The sequence below is a fragment of the Oculina patagonica genome, chromosome 14 (assembly GCF_052425735.1).
Source record: "Oculina patagonica isolate OP01 chromosome 14, crgOcupat, whole genome shotgun sequence".
NCBI classification, from domain to species: Eukaryota; Metazoa; Cnidaria; class Anthozoa; order Scleractinia; family Oculinidae; genus Oculina; species Oculina patagonica.
The window spans coordinates 8,607,648-8,626,026 of NC_135771.1; positions in this window are offsets into that span (position 1 = coordinate 8,607,648).

Here is an 18,379-nt window from a genome sequence, read left to right on the forward strand (position 1 = left end):
ATTGTACCTCGCAAGCATTATACTCAGAAAATTTGTTAAAGAATTGCACTAAAGATTTGACCTTTAATGAGAAGTTCAAAACCAACAAAGACCTGGAAAGTGCTTATTAACATATTGCATGAGGCAAAATAATTTTGCATCTTATTCAAAAAGAGGTATTCAATTTTGCTGCCGTGGTGTCTTTTAAATTATAACATTAGATACGAGCCAAGTTTTCTTGGTGGGGGGCGGGTTGTGGGGGTGAACTAGAATAAAACATATCTCAAGTTCAAGCATACTGTCTATAGTTTTCGTTGTTAGGTCCGTATGAAAATGACTTGTCTTTTTGTGCCTTCCACGCCATATTTACTTCCACTTTGATTTTGCATGTGGAGCTACAGCTTTACAAAATGTTTGCATTTTAAGGAAGCAATGCCACGATATTTGAAATCATTTTTCTAATTATAATTGCTTTCAAATTGAAGGAAATCTAAAAAATTTATTTTTCTAACAGAAAAACAACAAAGGAGTTATAAAAAAATGGTTTGACTGACATAGATTAAGATGGATTACGAATAACAAACATGAAAAAAATGCTAATTTTATCAAAATGCGTTGTTCGTGACGTAGTTCCTTTAAATCCACTGTGGACAAATATATTAGGAAATAGAATTGGTGAAGTTGTGTACTTGAAATTTGTAATTTGTGAGTTGTAAACATGCACGCTCGTTGTGATAATGTTGTGTTGACACCAATGTTATTTCGCTATTAACATATTTCTTGCACATCGAAATAATTAAAAGCAGTTCAAAACTGTTGGGTTTAAAATAACTGGAAAGAAAATCAAAGATTTTTTGTTCATCGCTAACAAAAATTTTGAAATTTAAACTACTTTAGCGTTAATAAAGAAATTCAATGACCTCCAGTATTTGATTCCTTGAGAATACCCCTTTTTAGCTCGCCTTCGTGATCGAGTTTGTTGCCCACCCCTCTTCACTTCGCCGTAATCACACAGTTAATTTGCATTACGAAAACTAACATGGCGGCTGCCATTGTGAATACGGCCCATTGGAGGTCATTCAAGGTCAGCCATTTTGCAAAGGTATATTTTTTCACGTTATTCACGCCATAAATAATGATTGTGCATCGTTATGGGCATTTTTTAAAAAACTTTCTACAGAGAACAAAAAAAAAACTTGCAGCAATAGTAATCCATGTTTTCACTGAATAATCTCTTATAAGGCCATTTCCGAGCAGAAAAGTTAAGCCTGGTTTTCACTATAGCGACGCAAGCACAAGCGCAAGGATATCAGCTCTTATTTCACCGTGAAAACGGCTTCGACACAAGCAAAAGAACAAGCGCATTGCATATTGATGCTTGTGCTTGTGCTTGCCGCAAGCACAAGCACAAGGGTTAAAATGTGTCCTTTTTGCGTGATCGCGCTTGTGCTTGCGCTTGTGCTTGCGTCGCTAGTAAAAACCAGGCTTTAGCAAAGCAACCCTTTTATTTTTTACCAACGAATAATTTTTTAACTTTTGTCTTGCTTTTTGTTGACTGACAAATAAACGTTAGCTTGAATATCTAGGATACCCCTATCATAGTGCGTTTTCATCAATGTTCCCCTCATGCCCTTTCCAACCTTTTAGAAAGCACGTGCTTAATTTGCATAATAACAGAAAACCAACATGGCGGCTATCGTGAGAAAAGCGTATTATTGAAGGTCATTCAAGGTCATAAAAAATTGCAAGGAGAATTTAAAAGCAGTTGTCCACACCAACGAAAATGTTTAACAAGAAATTTCGTAAGTTCGCTGCAAACAATAACATCAAGTCCATGGTCGATTCAACTTTTAATAACGTATCGAAGAGTGCAGTTTGAGAAATGCAGCCTGAATTTTTAAAGTTTGTCTTTTGAAATCGGCCAAATCTTTGTCAATTTTGAAAATTTTTGGTTTATAAATACTCGCCGAAGACAACCGACTGTTTAGAAGCAACATAGCCTGAAAGTACTTTATGTCTTAGTTCTTGGATCTACGTTAAAGACGGCCCTTCATGAACACTTTTGCTAATTTCAGTTTCAAGTTTGTTGTTAGCAACCCATTTTAATCTTCCACAGTCACAACCATCCTCGTTTATTTTCTCACTTTTTTGTCGTTTTTCTTCCTTTTCTGTAATTTGAAAATCGTCTGTACACCATATCGCGACAAAGTGTGTTTAAATTTTCTAAAAAGAATTGTGAGAGATTTCGAAAGGCTAACCCTGAATCAATAATCAGAAAAACGTTTGAAAACTCACCATAACAGATGTCGTTGTTATGACAACAGCGGATGGTCGGCAAGCGATCCCTGTACCATGGAACTGCAGGAACAAGAACATTGAGAAGCTTGAGAAGCTTAAAATCGGGCGCTTTGCCTTGAAAGGCAGGGTTCAGTACAGCAGAAACCACGAAGCAGTTACTTAAGTAGCACTCAGTCCGACTGTGTTTGTGTAAGTCACAGGGCTTGCATGAGCTGTATTAGTGTGCATAATATAATATCTAGAACGTTGTCGAGATTGCATTATTACTTAATGACATGATGGTTTCAATTTATAAATGTATCTCACAAAATACAAATAAACGATTGAAGTAGACGACTAGACAATGTAAAGTTTTAAGACTTAGCAAAGTGCAGTGTATTGGTAATACTGTAAGGTGCGGTTTCACCTGAAGGTCGTGTGCTTTTCGGTATTTTCCAGGCATTGCACTTTGATGGGACAGTACTACAACTGTTTACCGGGGAACTACTATTGTCAAGAAAATGACCACAACTTGTTGATGAATGATTGAACATTTGTTTCATACCATTACTGTAATAGCAATTGATGAAGGCTTTTAGTCCTGAACCAAAGTATAAGGACTGGGAAATACTGAAACCCATTATCAGCCACCTTAAACGGAAATATCTTGTTGGTGTTTCAAGGAATCCAAGGAAACTTCACTCATCCCATGTATCTATGTATTTCGGTATTTTGTAATTTTTTGAGTGATTTTTGGGGATGTTTGGCAGGTGATAGTTTTTTTTAAAAGAATTAGTAAAATTTAGACAACTAAGAAATATTGAAAATTTAATGTGAATTTAACATTGGAATTTGAAGTTAGAAATTGGCAGACGGACACCAAACAGTCCCGTGACATCCTGGAGTGTTTTTGCATGGGGGTCAACTGTGTGATGATGTTTCCATTTTTTTCTTCAATCCCCACTGATAAAGAACTGTTGTTGGTGTTATGTTGGTGTTATCACATGTCAAGCCTTTAACAAGGTATGAAAGAACACAAGGATTTAAATTATTCTGGTGCTCAATTTTTGCGTAACTAAAATTAATGTTACTCAAATTCTGATGGATTCTGTCTTAAACTGTTACGAGCTTAGTATTTCCAAATTATTGCATGTCAATGTAAGGCAAGACAAGACATGCCTTGGTTCTTATGTAATTCTCTTAAAAACACATAAGATATTGACTATAATTTTGTCTGTGCTATGGCAATTCACAGTGGGGTGGTCTTGATGTGTCTTTAACTTGTAGACTGGACTGGACTAGTAAAACGCGGACTAGTAAAACGCGGACTTGTAAAACGCCTCTAGACACTTCGAATTCCTTGGCCACAATCATCTTACGGCTCTCTTCAATACATAATGTCTCAAAAAAACAGTAACCTCAGAAAGAAGTCAGAAGCAAATAAGGTCGAAAGACCGAATTTGAACATATAACGGCAAATGTTCTAATGTCACGAACGTAGGAGTCGTGTAGGCCCGTCACCTTTATTTACCACATACTGCCCCCAAATTAAAACAGTACCCTCAGAAAGAAGTCAGAAGCAAATAAGGTCGAAAGACCGAAATTAAACATTTAACGGCAAATATTCCAATGTCACGAACGTAGGAGTCGTGTAGGCCCGTCACCTTTATTTACGATTGACTGTTGATTTCTGGACGGGCCCCGTTCTACCTCGTGCGAGCAATACAAACGACTGCACTCAACAGACGTCAAGTAGTGGAAAGAAAGAAACATATGCACACAACTCATAGCATCAATCCCGTTGTTTTAGTAGGGGTTTGCAGAACGAACATGTGCTATACTGCAAAAACATCTCCACGCTAAAACAGACCATAGAGTGCTCAAAAAAGCTAGAAATATGCCGTCGAAGAAACACACAAGAGCTTCAAACACAAATTGTTTCGCTCGCTAAACCGTTTAGTTTCCGTTTAGTGTCCGCGTTCTACAAGTCCGTGCTTAACAAGCCCTCGTTTTACAAGTCCGCGTTTTACAAGTCCGCGTTTTACTAGTCCTCGTTTTACAAGTCCGCGTTTTACTAGTCCGCGTTTTACTAGTCCGCCTTTTACAAGTCCGCGTTTTACTAGTCCGCGTTATACTAGTCCGCGTTTTACAAGTCCGCGTTTTACTAGTCCGCGTTTTACTAGTCCAGTCCAGTCCTCGAAATACAGTATGCCAAAACTCCCCGCCCTCTAAAGATAAGTCCTTGACGGTTCTTGTCGTTTTTCGGTGCCTATTCATCTTCGGCATCTTTCTCATCCACCTCTCGTTCTGTCCTGTGTCTGTCATCACACGAAAGAAAAGCTGATTCTCAAAAAATCTGCCACAAAAGGAAATTGACAAAAACAATATGAAAACCATATATCGAAAGTTTCTTATTCTAAAATTTTATCATACGTCTTAATTCAGAGCTACAAAGAAGTTCCTCCTTTTGAGTTATTGATACTGTTCTTACAGTACCTCTTTCCACTAGCGAAATTTTACAAAATTCCTTCGCGGCGAAAAGGTAGCGCGAATCCAGAACAGACTCCAATCGAGAGTGGGTTAATTCTAGATTACTATTAATTAACTATTACAACATTCATTTTTAAAATAGTTTCCCAAGCCGACTAAGCTAACTAAACGTCGAGTGTATCTTTCAGTAAACAAAACATGCCGTTATGACGCCGGAAATCCAGCTCACGCATACTATACCCCGTGACTCACGCAAACCTCCGACTTACGTGCTACTACAGTCATTCCTTTCTAAACATTTTTTTTTGACCACCACCGTACCTTTCTACCCAAAAAACTCATGAAACCGCCCGGTTTTAACCTGTTTTAACCTAAAAATTAGAGCGTTCAAAACTAAATAAGATCCGTAATCACAAACAACATACAGCCGTTTACCAGCACTCTTTAAAACTCCCGAAACCCTTCAAAATCAGGCAAAATAAATCTTTGAAATAACCTTTATCAATGTTTCTTATTTTTTATTCAGTTCTATAAAATGCCTTTCATACACTACTGTCAAACAAAAATTTCAATTTCCTCAAAGTTTCAAGACAAAAGAATAACAAATATTTCGTGCACAATGTAATTTGATTAAGCCAATATTATCACGTCTAAAAATACTTCAAGCAATTCAGTGAAAACCCGTTTTTTTTTCGTATCAACGAAAACCACTTTCGAATAATCAATACATGAAAATAACAATAAGATCAAAAGGAAGAAAGGAACCTTTCTAATTATTTGAAGACTTTCAAAGCCGTGATATTATGCATCCAATCCGCGATAAAATTTAATTACAACAAAATCCAAGTTCTCATTTTGAATTCCATTTTTTTCAGTTGATACCTTTATCCAACTTGTGAAAAATTCCATTCAAGTTCCTATTAATACTGTACATTCCCAATGTTTTGCTCAGGTCTTAAGAAGCGTCTTACTAACCAAATCTAAAATAATTCCAAAACATGCTGTACAAACATTCTACTCTTTGTGACAAACGACTTGACGACCAATTGTTCGAAATGAAAATCGACACAGTTCTTCCTAAATAAAAAAAAAAGTTTTACGGCGGAGTCAGGCTCAAAAAATATACCGCAAGATCACACCCCCATTCATAGTCAGAAACCAGCAAACCATCTAGTTTGCTAAAAAAAAACACTGCGTGACATCAATGACGTTACCTTTTTCATTTACAAAAATAACTTTAACTTGTCAAAGTAAGTGCAATTTCACAATGGTGAATATATCGGCCCAGTTCTCGGCCGGGTCCAGTTCTCGGCCACTTTGTGTTTAACGCGTTTTTTCACACTCCAGTTGAATCAAAAAGAAAAGGTATTTCCTTCAAACGATAGACTGATTCATGTGCTTTAAGTATCTTGAGTTTGATCGTTCAATTCGATATAGAAAGCTCACACGTCGAGTTTACGCGGAGGTAGTTGTTTGTTTACGGCTCCAAATTCATGGATGTAGTTAAATTCGTATTTTATCCAAAAGCCCCCACCATACGAGCTAATTTTTGGCATGTGAAACGTAGAATAATTCAGCTTTCTGCTTTAGTTAACTTTTCGTTGAACCGTTGTATTTTTTGGTCTTAATTTACTTCGAAATTTTTTTCTTGCGACGTTTGCGTATTTGCCAGTTCTCGGCCACCCTGCTCGCTATCACAGCTTAGCGCTTGGTTTTTAATATAATTTCATCTGCTGCTGCCAGAATGAAAGAAATAAATGTTTTAAAAATAAAGTTCAATCTTATCTCTAAGTTTTGAGCTGACTTTTGTCTTGTCTATTATTTCTACAACACCTAAATATTTCAAGACCTTTTCACTGCAAAATAAACCATCTAAATGCACGGGTCACACAATGCGGTTTTGCCAGAACCTGCACATAGGCAACTAGGCGCGTTAAAATCCTTCTTTTCTAAAGTAAAACAAAGCATCATAAAAATAATTTGGGATCGATATAGTATAAATAGGTTTACAGAGTGATTTTATGACTGTGAAAATTAATTGAGCATTTTTTTTTACAGATAATTACGCACACGCTTTTTAGTGGCTGAGAACTGGGCCAAGGTGGCCGAGAACTGGGCCCACAAATGGAGCTTTTATTTTTATTATTGCTCGGGCAAATTAATTTTTGACCGGTCGATAGCTTTACACCAAAAAGCTGAATAATGTAGCTAGCTCTGGGAGAAATTTCAAGTTCCTGCGGTTCTTCTGAGGTAAGAAATACAAGTTTACGTCAAAAGTGGCCGAGAGCTGGGCCAAGGTGGCCGAGAACTGGGCCCACAAATGGAGCTTTTATTTTTATTATTGCTCGGGCAAATTAATTTTTGACCGGTCGATAGCTTTACACCAAAAAGCTGAATAATGTAGCTAGCTCTGAGAGAAATTTCAAGTTCCTGCGGTTCTTCTGAGGTAAGAAATACAAGTTTACGTCAAAAGTGGCCGAGAACTGGGCCAAGGTGGCCGAGAACTGGGCCCACAAATGGAGCTTTTATTTTTATTATTGCTCGGGCAAATTAATTTTTGACCGGTCGATAGCTTTACACCAAAAAGCTGAATAATGTAGCTAGCTCTGCGAGAAATTTCAAGTTCCTGCGGTTCTTCTGAGGTAAGAAATACAAGTTTACGTCAAAAGTGGCCGAGAACTGGGCCCCATACTGTACTTTGCACCGTAAGCTTTTTTCTCTGTCCTTCCGCCGAAGCAAAAAAACACAACCTGATTACACATTAACCCAAAAGTCGACCAAGTGTGCCTGCAACGATTTCCTGTCAAAACTAAAATGAAAACCATTGCGGTATGCGTCACCCGTAGCGGTTTTGTAGCAACCCCGAGCTATCCCCGTCTTTTTGGCCGCGCCAGGAGACTACGCTCTAGGACGACCAAAGGGTAAACCTTAAATCGGCCACGCCCGATTAATAACAATAAAAAATTAGAAACTTAACTTAGCCGAGCGAGCAATAATAACTGAGAGAGGGAACAGGAACCCTTAACATTTTTGAACCACTTTACTCAAACCCGATTCCCCTCCTCATTAGGTCATATTGCATTACGTCCACTTGAAGATTTTCTCAATCGTCAAATTGATTGTCTTTTTAGTATTCTTGGATTATGTAGGAATATAAGAATAGGAAGTAATGTAACACGCGTGGCCTTGCAATTTTTGCATTAAAACGATCAACCTACTCTGTGGATTGGAGGGGGAATACAGCAGTAGTACTGCCTCCTTTTCTTCTTTCCCTCACAAAGGGGTCTAAACTTTTATGATCAAACCTTTATTTATAGATAGCCTGGCCATCCTCTTGTTGTGTACATATTGTCTAGGTACTTTCTAAGCAACCAACAAGAGCCCCTCCCGGGGTGGGGGTAGGCTCTTACCGAAAGTGCTCGTGAAAAAAGCATTAAATGCTCGTTTTTTAAAATGCTCGTTTTTTGTTTCCTTGTTCCCTAAAAGTAGTTTGTCTATTTTTGTGCGCCCTGTTTCCTAAAATATCCGAATCACTGCTAAAATTTTCCCGTGTTCGCAGCTTTATTTTCCTTTTGTTCCCTTGTTCCCAACTATTTCTGCCACGTTCCCTTGTACATTGGAATCCCTGAGAGGGGCTCAAACAAAAAACTTTCAACACGTACCATTTCAAGTTCTGTGCAAGCTTCTTGCCTGTAAGACCTGTATTCGTTCGTCAAAATTGCAGGATGCATGAAAACCTTGGTCAACCCTAATGAAACAAGACCAGAAAGTTAGATATGTGAGTAAAGATACTGGAGGTTTATTCCGACGATCCACATAACAAGCAAACACAAACACAGACATACAGTGATTTATACCATAAAATACAGCCAATCATAATTCAGCCGTTGTATATTTGTCGGTATTCAACTCAACCTTCCCATCGTGCACTGCGATCTTATTCTCGACGAAATTTAGTAAGCGTATTTACTATGGCATGGCATAAAATAGTTACACAACTCTTTCTCATGGTATACTATGGCGTTGCATAACTAGTATATTGGCACGATTAGAAGTGATGCTCACCTATGCAAGTACGTACAGACGTCACAGAAACGATTGCAGTCCATCGGTTTGATTTTCTACTGGACAACAAGTCTAAAATGGAAAATAGTAAAATGTTATATAAAAATTAAACCTTATAAGATTTTTAACCCTAAAACGAAACTGACGAGAGTTAAAAACTGGGCACGAGCAGAAGGCCAGTGCATGTGAACTGACTATGAACATCTGCCGTGAAGTTAGCGAGCTTTGCTCGAGGATTGAGCTCCAAAATAATTATTGTTGTGTTTTAATTCCTTAACGTTGAACATTTTTTGTTCACGGTTAAGATAGAGGATTTTGAATGCGGACGTGAATATTTTGTCTTTCTGAACGCATTCCCCATAGCCCTTTCCATAAACAAACTAAATAGTTAGTCTTTACTCCAAAAGAAAAAGTGTCGCTTTCCTTAGAAGAAGGTGAATTAAAACGAGTCGTATAGGATACTTTTCTAGCCATTGAAAGTCAACTTTGCGTCACACAGCCGTAAATATTTTCCTGCGACGCATACCGTCGGTGAAAACAATGTAGGCAAACTTGTCATAAAGTAAACTAGTGTACAAAAATTATATTAACCAATTATTTTTTTGGTAACTCTACTAACCTGAAGACAAAAAACATTCCAAAAAGCCTTAACAGCCATATTCCATACATATTTGAGCAAGAATAAGCCGCCATTAAAAGCACGTGTGTCGCGCTTGTACAAGTGTCTCAGTTTGTGTTGAATATATCGTTAATTTGGTCCAGTTGTCGACACAAGACCACAGAGCACATCTTATCTCTTGTACTAACGTAATAGCATCATGTTTCACCAGTGTAGCCCACTTTCCCCTTTCTTGGAAGCCGGAGACGTGGACGCAACAAGAACTAGCGAAGATGATAGCAAACTGAACTTGTGATGAATAATTAGTAGCGTACGTAAGCATGCGCTGCTGGAATAATTTGCAATGTAAATTTGTAACCGATATTCTTTTCGCGCCAAAAATAATCTCATTTTGAAGATAACTCCCCCTTTGCGGGGAAAGGGACATGAATGCTCATCCGGGAATCTGAATTAAAATCCTGAATGATCGAGACCGATCTACGTGTGGCTCAAGCTATTTTTTACCCTAAAATAAACCATTTTTTAAACCCGATCGGTCTAGGCCGTCAACACAGTACGGCGTTTTTTTTTTAAAGAAAAATTCTTCACGTAGAAACCATTAAAGATAGCTAAAAATATTGGCGTTCTGTCCTGAAAACTCTAAAAGCTAGAGACCGAAATCCTCAATTAATACCCCTAAGCGAGACGATAAGCATCCTCGACATTTTCATATTCAGTTGGCTTCCCCCCGGGAAAACTTCTAAAGTCGATAGCTTCGAAAAAAACTAAAAAGGTTTGCAGCCATAATAGCGGAGGAAAGAGTTTGCTAAGAAGACGGAAATCGACGATCTTTGTCACATCTGGATTGCTACTACAAGGAGCTGGAAAATGGTACGTTGTTTGGTTTGGTGTGGTGTAGTGTGGTGCATGTGTTGTAATGTGATGGGGGGTGTGGTGTGGTTTTGTGCGGTGTGTTTTTGCCTGGTGTGGCGCGGTGCAGTTCGGTGTAGCGTTCTCTGGGTGGGGTGGTATGGTGTGGGGGGGGGGGGGTGTGGTACATGTGGTGTAATGTGATGTGTTGTGGTGTGATTTTGTATGGTGTGGTGCCGTGCAGTGTGGTGTAGTGTTCTCTGGGTGGGGTGGTATGGTGTGGTACATGTGGTGTACTTAAGTATGCAGTTTATAGTATTCGTGAATTTTAATTAGCGTAGTGTGATGTCTTAGTCAATAAATATTCGAATACGAGACATCTTTATTGCTTTAAAACATTTTATTAAACTTGACCGCTGCCAAAGAATATAGACATTCTTTACTAATGAAATTCAGAACTAAGATTTTTACTTGTTATTTTTTTGCCCAACGTACCATTAACCTATTATTTTACAGAAGTGTTCGTTGTCTTATAAAAATATACTGAGCTTGGATTAAAAGTTGCTTTCTAGTCACAATCAGATTAAGACTAACTACAAAGAAAGTAAAACTATTCTTAGTAATGAATACTTAACGCAACATTGAGCAGAGTGAGAGCCGTTTCAGGCACTTTCTTTATCGTGTTTTTTCTTTTAAAAATCACGACTAATTAATTAACAACAGGTTGTTCGAATTCGTTGTTTTTCTTATTATCACTGCCTCCATCGTCTCCCTTCTCGCTTGTTTCTTCTTCCAAGGGATTTCTTTTCATTCTCTTCAGAAAATCTTCCTCCCTCAAACTACTCCGCTTCCAAATTTTCAAATCGGTTTCACGGTCGACGCCAGCATTTATCCAATTGTTTGCCGCCCATTTGATTCCCTGGATGACGTCACAGCCGCCATGATAGCTCCAGACGTCCCTTGAACCAAGCCAGCCCGTTGTCGCGCTGACATGATGATTGTACCAAAACAAGGCAGCGCCACGTTTTGGCGTGTAATACAAGTTTGCATCGTAGCAATGATCGCTCAGGTCACACTTGTTTATATCGCCTTGTATCAGGGTCTAAAAGCAATGGCAAAAGTTAAATAGTTTTAAATCTAAACATTTTATGTTAACTTTAAGCTTAAGCTGTAAAGCCTGGCCTTGATTGTTTAATTAAAGGATGGATAACGCTATCAACCGGATATCCACACTATCCAGTGGATAGCGTAGTACGTTTTGTCAGCACTTATCCACTGGATAGTAATTTATGCGGTGGGTATTGTTATTCAAGCCTTTGAACAACAGGCCATGGTTCACATGTGCGACGCAAACGCAAACGCGAACGCAAACGCGAACGCGAACGCAAACGCGAACGCAAACGCGAACGCAAACGCAAACACGAGGAAGAACACGTGAACTAGCCCAACGCAAAGGCAATAGCAAGTGCAAGGAATAGAGAATTATCCATTTTCTTGCACATGGCTTGCGTCTGCGTTGCCATTTGCGTTACGGTAGTTCACACCCCGGGGGGGGAGGGGAGGGGACTTGCATATGAAAGTGACAGGGATGCTTGTCGTCTCGCTTAGGGGTGTAAATTTCGGAATTTTTCGTCTCGCTTAGGGTGTTCCAGGCAAAACGCCAATATTTTTAGCCATAATGGTCTCGTTTAGGGTTACACTCGAAGAAATATACAAATATAAATTCTATTCTTAGTTTTCGGTATCTTTTAGGGGTCAAGAAAAGCTTGAGCCACACCCAGATTGGTCTCTTTTAGGGGTTCTTTTCAAAATTTCAGACGAGCATCCCCGTCTGTTTCATATAGGAGGGGAGGAGGGGGGTTCACACTTATGTTTCCTCGCGTTAGCTTTTGCGTCGCACGTGTGAACCAGGTTTAACGTATATACAAGTGGAAACGAAAGCAACGGAAACGCGACTTGTCTACCACCTTGGAAAAAGACTCCAACTACACCTGCGTATCTTACGTTGCTTGCATTTGCGTTCTACTCATGAACGTCGCTTGCGTTTGCATCGCACGTGTGACCCGACGATGTAAGATTAACACAGATCGGAGGGTAAAAACCCACTCGTTAATACCAGGTCTTTCAACCCTTCGCCATAATCAGCTCAACTGGCTGCAAAGTTGAAAGGTTTTTCTCAATTTTTCAACTGAAGTTCGTTGATGGTAATTTGACTTAATCTTCCCGAGTCGTTAACATTGTTGTTTATCAATTTTTGGTTTGTTTCCTCTTTAAGGGTTTCTACCTTAATTAAATAAGGTGCATTATCAAACAAATGAGCGAAGAACTAACTAACGAACAAACGGACGAACGGACAAACCGAAGCATGCAGCATTAACGATGCGTATAAATAGGAATATATTTCACTGACATTATAGGGAAGCCGCCAGAAAAAGCTCAACTGAACTATAAACTAAAATTGTTGCCGGATCTGAACTTTCAGTTCGAAGAAAGTCCGCACACAACGATACAGCGATACTATGGAGTCTCGATACTTGAGACACCCAAGCTTTTTGAAGTCGCTATTTGGTTATGATGATGTTGATGTAAGGAATGCCGATCGAGGCCTTTTTTTACTACCTAAACAGCTCAATTCTTTTTAAGCTTCGAGTGATAATCTCTCGTGGACACTAGGCGTATTTTAGCTTATAGAATAATTACTAGCCGTATTTCGCCTAAGATATAGAGCAGTTTTCAACTGAGTGTCGTAAAACCAAAACCAAAGTAATCACTCTAGCCAATAACAAAGAACACAGACAATCCAGTGAACCAATCAAAACTCTAAGCAAATACATATAGCCGGCACGTAGCGCGGGAAAACGGAATGACTTCTGATTGGATGATAAAGTGGCGCGAGAGTTTAAATACTTTCGACCATCAAGTGAAAACCGCTCTATTAACATACACTATTATCATTTGTCGGGATAGCATCGCTGTCTGCAATAGGAAAAGCAGTCTCTCCACCTAGTTTCGGCCCCTTGAGGTAATAAAAGAACGTCAAATACCTACAAATAAGGACAAAATATAATCGTTAAGACGTTGACAACTATGCAGCCCATTGGGCAAGTCTAAGTTGGTCTGTGACGAGGTCCTCCGTTTGCCTCCCAGATCATTCCTTTCATCGCTTGGCCCTGCAGGGTGGGGGTAAGTCTCATAGGAAGGAGACGGGGATGCCAGTCGAGAATTTTAAAAGGAGCGGGGGAGGGAGGGGGAGGGAGGGGAAGGTAGAGCAGGCATGGCTTAAGTTCATCTTTACCACTCTAAGAAAACAAGTCCAAAATCTATTATTGATAAGTCAACTGTGACATTGGCCAGGCAAGAGACACGCCCAAGACACGGGAGATTATAACCTGTCCCACAACTAGTTCCTGTTATTTGCGGCTTATTCTGTAAATGCACCCTATAAGGCACTAACTTAATAAGGTACACAGCCAGCCTCTAAGAGGTACCACGATATGCAACAATTACTGCAGTCTTCCCGGTTTCTGCAGCATGAAGCCACTTCGAGTATTTCTACCCCTCCCCCTGATGGGACACAAGGTTTTCCTAATAGTTCACTCGGCCTGGACCCATTTATACACCTGGGTGGAGAGAGTTACTGTGAGAGCAAAGTGTCTTGTCCAAGAACACAACGCAGTGACCCTGGCCAGGGCTCGAACGCGGACCACTCCAACCGGAGCTCAAAGCGCTTACGGTTTAAGCCATCACTAATATGTACCAAAACACGATTTTCGACCCCTAAAAGGAAGACGAGCATCTCGGTTGGAGCCATATTGAGAGTTATTCCATCCTTTCGTATTCGCTGATCATTCTTTTTCTCTTGTTGTTATCTGAAAAAGGAGAGCCTACGAGAGGGTAGGTACTCGTTTGATACAGACGCAAACTGGGGCTCGTCGTCTCGGCAACCTGATTTCATTGGTCATCAACTGGTAGTTGCTTATTGAGCTGTTTACGTAAAAGAAACCGTTTAAAACGTTATATTAAGTTAGTATATAGCATATGTACAAGTGAATAGTGTTTTTCGCGCGCGCTGATTGGTTAGCTCGGAGGTGATTAGCAAAGTACTATTTACCTCCGAGCAGCTTAAGAGAAACAAAACCTGCCTTCGCGTGTCGCCTTGTTTACCGAAAGTGATGTTTTGGTCCGCTAGTTATTCAACTTGACTATGTGGTATACTTATTCACCTCAGTGTCGGTGAATGTGGTGGATTTTACCTCGCCGCGACCACCACTACTCACCTCCACTTTGGTGAAAATTGTTAATTATTAATTCTAGATTAGAGTATTCACCTGCACGGAACACATTTTGTACCACCATATTGACAGTAGTCTTCAGCGAGAATTTCAGCATGATGGCAACAAGGCAACTGATTCGCCTCTTCTTCTTCGGAATCATAATGACAGTGGTAATGTTGCTTCTTGCTATACCTAATAACCTGAAGTATTAAAAACAAGCCATGGTATTTTGCAATTCCTGAGTTTTAATTGATTTACAGGCAATGGTATATGAGCTCATATACTATGAAGTACAAATATGGTAGTGTACACGTCAGAGAGAACAGCCGGGGAGCTCAAATATTGCAATTCTTTGGGTGTTTTTAATAAAACAATTAGAGCAGTTTTCAATTGAGTGCCGTAAAACCAAAACTAAAGTAATTACTCTGGCCAATCACAAAGGACACAAACAACCCAGTGAACCAATCAAAACTCGAAGCAAATACATGTAGTTGGCACGAAGCGCGGGAAAACGTGCGCGAGCTAGTCACGATTGGTTTTGGTTTTACTCCTGATTGGCTGAGAAAGTGGCGCAAGAGTTTTAAGCCAATCACTAAGCGTAGTAATGCAAAACCAAAGAAAACGCAATTTACTTTCGACACTCAAGTGAAAACCGTTCTATCTCACTCGCGCTTGTTGGATCTAACATCTCATATCCAACGCGTGTTCATGAAATAATTGTTAGATATAACGCCATTGCTTGCGCAATGTCTCATCAAAATATTGTGACTTTATCATTGTACCTAATCGTACCTTTTTGGTATCCTTCGGCTGCACCCGGCGAGTTAGGCTGAGCCATGGTTCGTATTTTGGCAAGACGCAGTCGAGCCAAAATACCAATAATTAACGAAGATAAAGTGGAAGGCTGTTAAAACGTATGGAAGTATATATTTAAAGGAGCTACGTTCTGAAATGAGTGGTAGGCAACTTAACCCATGAAAAAACATCGATGTTTATTTGAAGACGTGCGTACCTGCATGTTTTCACTGCTCCAGATCATGTCTTTAGGAAGTTTCGTCACCAAGCGTATTCTGGAGAATAAAAATGTCTGGTTATCACTGAATATCGCAAATACAAAGGCATGGGAAATTACCGTATTTGGAAGTAGCATACGAATTTTTTGAAAAACGGCGGTCGTCGGTCAACATTCGCGGGTAACATTGCACTGTTACCCTCTAGGTCTGACGTCATAGATTTTGCAAAAATCAATGATGCCTGCTCAAAGACTTTTGGCGGGAAACAGTTTTATTGTTAAATATCACGTGACTTCGAAGTAGCCAATAAGAGCGCGCGCTGTTGGGAAAAATTCCAGCCATATAACAAAGTCACATGTAACACCAGTTCTGGCCCTGTCCATGCCAAAAACGCTAAGTGACGGAAAGAGTTAGACTAACGATATAAGTACTATAATTTTTTATTTATCGAATAACGACATGCAGTGTACTTTAATTTAGCAGGAGAGGTGAATTCTTTACCTGTCTCTAAGGCTGTCGAAGAGTGGTTTAAAATCAATGTGCTCGTACGGATCAAGGAATGCATTGCTGCTGTCTCTTGTTCGTTTATTTTGTTTCGATTTATGAACTTTCTCCAAATAGTGCACTATGTCCTTCACTTTGCTTTCCGTGACCAATTTTATGAATTCATTGTATGATATTACACCTGAAAAATACAAACAAAAATATGGAATTCCAAACCTCTGCCATATTGGATCTTATGATGCCTCATGGGGGAATTTTTTGCTGTTAAAGGGACAGCGTCACCAAAATTTAGTACTACTTGAAAATCTAATAAAAGTATTGGTATTAGTTAGAAATCCACCTATTGTGGCCTGGCCTTGCTAAAACACTTTGTGCTAGTGGGAACGTGTGATGAAAATTGTTAGAAAGGGGTTTGGCTACGGACGGGTAGGAGAGAAGTGGTCAAAAACTTCAAGTTTTGACAGTGATACTCGGAAGAAAACTATTTTTTACGGTTTGTTTACATCTTGGAGAAGGAATTTATGCCATTCTTTTGTTGTTCAAGAGTTATTTTGTTAATCAGTGAGTGCAACCTCACAATTCTAGAATAGTTTACACAAAAAGACTTAGATGACTTTTCGTGATACTACCCCTTTAAATAGAGGTATTTATTTATTTTTTAATTAATTTATTTTTCTTTATTGCTTTACTTATCTTACCGTCTTGGTTGCGATCCAGACTTAGGTCACTCATCCTGTAATTATATTTGGAAAAAGAAGAAAATTTTAAAACGTTTCTTTCCCTAAAATGGCTAAAGGACAATGATTCCTCTTTAAAGGCCTATTTTCGAAGCAGGGCTTGGACAGTTTTTCCTTTTAGATATAGATTGCTTAAGGTTGCGCAGGACCCTTGCTCTAAATAAATTCATCAGCCAAATTTCTTGACGGGGTGTCATCTTGTAAAGCTTTAATTCGCTACATTTTGAACATCGATTCCTCTAATATTTTTCAAGGATATTAAAGGATGATAGAATTACATCATAATTGTCCTTTTACTGAGAGATGACCGTTTACTGTGATGTTACAAGCTCTTAAAAGTTTAACTGCAGATAATGCGATTTTGTGTCCAAGTTTTCAGCTAGAACAGCGCACCGAATTAAATGATTATATAACCTAGAGATAAATCATAACCTCTTTTGTGTTCTGACAAGAACGGAATTTTTGATTTCAGAAACTGCTAGAAGTAAATGGATTCTAAGAGAGTAAAAATGTGAAAACTAAACTTTGAAACGTGCTTTCTTCATTTTGAGAAGGACAATACAAAATTTGCTCTTGTCAGAACACAATAGAGTACACCAAGTTTATGTTCCTCGCGAATCAACTCCTGAAATTCTACATCGAAGGAGAAAACGTGGACACAAAATTGCAGATTTTGAGGCTTCGGAAGATTTTCCGAGTCAATGTTTACAAAAACGTGTGCCATATTCAAAGCTGTGAATCTAATTATGATAATTCGCTTTGTTCCACCGCACGGGACTCAAAGCTGAGAACAATAACGTGTAATTAGTTGTATAAAGAAATTTAAGAAAAACATTCTCATGAATATTTCGTTTGTTGTCGGCTTCAGTCGTCGCAGTTCGCGCATACTCTTTTAATAAATACATACATAATGATTGCAAGGGTCCTGCGCGACCTTAAGCCTCAGTAAGGGTCACACCTCTGACCTCACACATCACAAAGTAGTTGAGATAGGTGCTGAGAATGAGTGCTAATTTTAATATTTTTTTTATTTTCCCACTTTAAATACGATGTAGATTTTCAACCGTCCCTGCTTCTACTTTTCAATGTTGTACACAAATGAAGCAAGTCTTCCAGATACAAAAGGGAGCTTTAACAATGACAACGGCGACGCCGAAGACAACCCTGGTGCAAGTTTATATTTTACCTGAGAATCTCGCTATTATCCAAATGTATTCAGTGTATCTATTGCTTTAGCAACAAGCTGGAGCTAAACATTTCAGAAAGCGTTCATTATCAAATAGGAATTCGAAAATTTAGCCGACGTCGCTCACGCTCTTAAAAATACGCAGAACTTGGTCATTTGACGTTGTTGTTTTGCAGAGAACGGGCAAGAAATGTTCCAGGATATAAAACGCACGTGCAGGGCTTTTATTTTGCTCATTAAACCTTTTGTTTGGTGACGTTTCGTTCACGTTGCCGTCGTGGTTTGCTAAAGCTCCCTATTGTTTCGGAGGAGGGGGTTATATCGAGGAGGTGAGGGGTGAAATTTGTCCAAGGTACTCAAGAAGAGCGAAGTGTCTCAACACTTTT